Raw genomic sequence first — 4,873 nt, 5'->3', positions numbered from 1 at the left:
ACGGCCATACTTTTGCAGGCAGCGACTCGACCTGCCATCTGTCTGCGGCAGTTGGTACTGCGAACCGGCATCTCTTGCCCTCTCGCGCCTCTCCGGTACACTACGTGCAGTCGGCCAAATGTCTTTTCCGCCATTACACCTCGTCCCATCTCCAGACCTGGTCCCGCAACATACCAAATTCGGAAGATTAACTTATCATAAGACCAATTAAAGGATGTTGATTCTTAGAACTGTTTCCCAAATCAATTACACATCAAAATGTGCTTCAGATAAAATAGAACAACTCTAGAGTTACACACAAGCAGCAAACAGATAAAATTCATTGAACCTAACGATGAGTTTTTTCATTCGTGGGAACTGAAGATAATGATTATCGACTGCATGGACAGGGAATGAAATAATTAGGAGAGTGAAAATAACCGGGCCTACTCGGCAGTGTTTCCAACACTAAGCGAGTATACTGAGCCTACGATTTGTGCGAAAAAGGAAGTTAGGAAGCACTACGATTAGCAGTTATGACTTTTCAAGATCTTTCGCGCATTCGTAGACAGTGCGAAACATCCTCGCATTGTTCCACAATTTGTGATGCTAACAATTGCAATAAAATTTCAACTATAACATATGACATGGTTTGACCAACCACACCTTACATAAATTGCATTGTAGAGACCTTCTTCTATGAATGCGAACTACACGGAGTTGACCTAATATGTAGAATACATTACCAAACTCTCACCTGGGTGTAAAACATTCTCGCCACAAACTTTGTACAGACAGGGGCACGTACAGCAATTTTGTTAGTAACAAAAGCTATAAGAAAACATTTGGTCTCACGAAGCAGTTGCTTATTACCTCTAAGAGTTTTCTGTCAAAGTTCTAAACTGGAAATGAGGTGAAGCAATATGAGTGATGCTCCCGAACGCACTGTTGCTCATCGTCGCCGATAGATGGCACACTGACATGCTGCCTTGGTAAACACAACTGCAGCGCCGCAAAGCGGAGAGAACCTCAACTCACTGTTATCAAGTCTCTTCAGGACACTATTCCGTCTCCCTTACTCCACCTCTCACTTTTTTGCTACTGGAGTTAATTTTATTCGGCTTGTGGTTATGGAGTGGGAGACGGAATAAACACTTTTATCATAAATGTGGCACACCGTGGATCAAATTATTGCTTTTCCACATCTGCTCTGGATTAACATGTAGGGAACATTCACTTGCTACTGTAACGTAATCAAGAAAGAAAGAAAACTGTATCTGAACTCACTACCTTGCATCGTATTCAGAAAACTCAGTAATGAAATTCAAATGATCGTTAGAGCACTGAAATGAAATGATCGGCCCCATGCGGGGAAGTTCGGCCGCCGTATTGCAAGTCCTTTTCAGTTGACGCCACTTCGGCGACTTGCGAGTCAATGATGATGAAATGATGATGAACACACAACACCCAGTCATCACGAGGCAGAGAAAAATCCCTGACCCCGCTGGGAATCGAACCCGGGACCCCGTGCGCGAGAAGCGAGAACACTACCGCAAGACCACGAGCTGCGGACGTTACAGCACTGAATATTGTTTACGTTTTGCAGTGGATTTTTGAACACTGTTAATTAGAACAGGTGCACGACTAGCCCGCACTCTCTTAATCTCAGGGAAAAAGTGTAAAATATTGCTTTAGTTTCACAGAGCAGACCTTGCCACAAAATGTGAAAATGATAAAGTCATAACACAGTTATTCGTTATACTTTTTTCAAAGTGATAAATGCACTGAATAATATAATACGGTCTGCAGGCACTGCTGGAAGCTGTAAGAAGATGTTAAATACTATTATGTTACCTCGCTTTACCGGCGAGGTGACTGCGATGCCTGAAATAAATATTTTTAAATGTGCCGCGTCTGCGGCCGTTGCCCTCGCAGATTGGTACAGCGGCTTCCGCTAAATTAAATGCTGAAAATGTCTAAGTTATTTACGGGACGAATGGCTGGCAACTTTACAAATTATTTTAAAAACATATTTGCTCAAACTCTATATATTCAAACAAACATGCATTAATTTTACACACCTTTTTACAGCAACTCGCCTAATGGCGGATCACAAGCTTCATGAACAAAAGACTCACGGCTAGCATATACATTTGCTTAACACGCGAGTGTTACTCGTAACGAACCGCAAAGAAAACAAAAAAAATTATTACAATGCTTTCTACTATTTATACATGTACTGAATTGTCCTTTTTATCTGAGGCACAGATCATAATCACTAATTCATTTAACAACATTTTCAAAGATAATAATATGTCATGGATTCAAAGTTAACAAATGCATAAAACGTCAAATAATTATGAATGTTCTACATACACACATAGTACATTCGTGAAATGTTTACACAGTCTTGCTTCGTTGCTTCACTTGGTCGTGTTTAAATTATTTCTCTTTCGCCATGTGCGCGGCAATATATCGATACATGTTAACTGGTCTTGCACACACGGTAACAATTCTATCACACGCTTTTATGACGACTGGCCAGGAGACGCTACAACACATTTCCATTACATACAGAAGAAATGAAAATGCTTGAAATCATTCATAAATATAAGAAAACATTTCTTAAGAAACAGAGGGAAATATCTGAAAACATTACACGAGTCATTCCCAAAAATCAAAAAGAGTATAAATATATGACAACCGTCATGTCGTACATGGACCCACATTATTATAGAACGACACCAGCAAAAGAAAAAAACCTTGAACAGACATATACAAGACAGGGACATGTGAACAATTCGACGAAATGAACAAGTGTGTAATTTATCTTTGTACATACAACAGGAGAAAGAATCCCACCTGGAAAGAAAGTACAGTAGAGCGTCTATTATGTGAACGTCGGTCAACCGAACGACCGCTTAACCGGACCGTGTACTCGCTCGCGCCTGTTACTCTCCATCATCCCCCTCACCGGCAAACCAAGTTTCCCACAGTAGTCGCCGCACTGCGCCACCGCTGCCTTCACAACGCGCTGCTGACCGGCCAATCAGCAGTCGGCTTGGCACTGGCAGTAGATGTAGCGGCAGTATCAAAGCAACAACTGCGGCAGCTTAGGCTAGGCGCAAATTGAGACGCGTATAGCGCGTGTGGCGCTGCGGCGCAGCGCGCGTTTTTGTAACATCACAGGTTCAAATGGGACCGCGCAAATTGCGACGCGACGCGATTGGGACGCGACACGCGCCTGCGCCAGGTCGCGCGGCGTTGTGGTTGAGGCACAGTTTCTCGCGCCGCGCGTCGCGCTTGCCTCGCTAGCATCGTGGGAAATTTGAGGAGGGGAGCGGAAAAGTAGCCCGGCCGTATGTTCACATCGGAACGGCGCATATCAGCAGTGGTAGTATTGCCAATACGATAAATTTTGCCTTACTGTGTACTGAATTTTATTGCCTTTGGGTAGTGTTTCGTTTTTCGCCATTTAAACGCTCCAGCTTTCTTCGTTGGCACGTTATACTTTTCTGTTATTTATATCTGCATAGTTTTGTTTTGTTTTTCTTCTGTCAAGAAAAATGTATACTTCAGTAACTGATGAGCCATTGGCCGCTGAAGTTGCACCGTATGCCTCCGTGATGTTTTCAGATCTCAAGAAGGGACAGAGGGTAGTGAGTAAGGAAGCAAGGAATATTATAAAATCATGTGATTAAGAATCAAGGCAGGAAAGTAAAGCAAGGTTATATTCTCGCTGCCTAGTAAGCTAGCGTATCTGTACGATCAGTTACAAAAATTTAGAAAGGAATAATCTCCACAGGTGTGATCCCTTTGTTCTTGTGGTAAAAAGCGTCCAAGATCTGAAGTATAGAAGTTTCACTGTGATTACTCTGATATGTATGTAATAATGTAATACGGTACACTGCACTACATGCATGTGAACATCACATTTCCACTGCAATCTAGAAACAGTCGAAAAGCAGTCACAAATAGCAATGTTTTAATTGCTTCGCCGTGATGAGAAAAAGCATTTCAATTGTTGCATGGACATTATCAGCATTAATAAACTAATTATACAACAACAGGCTACACAAATGAAGAAAATGGTCGGTATTATTACGAAAGTAGGAATATCCTAAAAGAGTGTTATGATTAGATATATTTAATTTGTTGAAATGTGCTGCTGACAAAGGCAGATCTACTTTCATGACAATGTTTTCCGAACTCCATCTCACAAGGCAAACATGGCTAGCTTGTGCATTCCTGTCGCGCGCATTATCCTTCGCTGCTGACAATACACTGACCATTGTGTTGTGCGACAGACAATTGTTTATTTTTCTCAATAACAACTATTTTATTCGCGATCAACGCATTGTCAGTTTGGCAAGCCCTAGGTGAGTAAACAGTATCTGGCTTGTGACTATCATTCCTCCTGAAGGAACGCTCGTCATTATTTTAATACTGCTCAGATCAAGAGAAGGAATAAAATCCTTTGGTAAGTTTCCATTCCCGTCGCTCAGTGTTAAAAATACGATGGGTTACGGGGATTCCACCAAAATTCCAACAGGATTGCCAATCTGTTTTTGTGTGAGTTGTTAACCTTCTCTCATTCGAAGAAGCATCACCATTTATGAGTAAAGGCCACATTACTCTTGGTGACTGGTTTAATTGTACTTCCTTTGTCACAATGTAATTTGCCAAACTCATCTCACAGCAGCTATTGAGACAGAATTCCTAAACGTAGGGCCTCATTACACACGTAATTGGCAATTACAGAGCTCAATAGCTTACGAAAAATCTCATAGTATCGGTTTGCAGTAACATAAAAGAAGAAATTTCATGTTTATTTTCATACTAGGAAGCTCTTGTATCGCTAGCTGTCGTTAACTCTTAAAAAATTACAGTCACT

This window comes from Schistocerca nitens, chromosome 11 (genome assembly GCF_023898315.1).
Source record: "Schistocerca nitens isolate TAMUIC-IGC-003100 chromosome 11, iqSchNite1.1, whole genome shotgun sequence".
Lineage (NCBI taxonomy): Eukaryota > Metazoa > Arthropoda > Insecta > Orthoptera > Acrididae > Schistocerca > Schistocerca nitens.
This window is presented reverse-complemented; position numbering follows the sequence as displayed.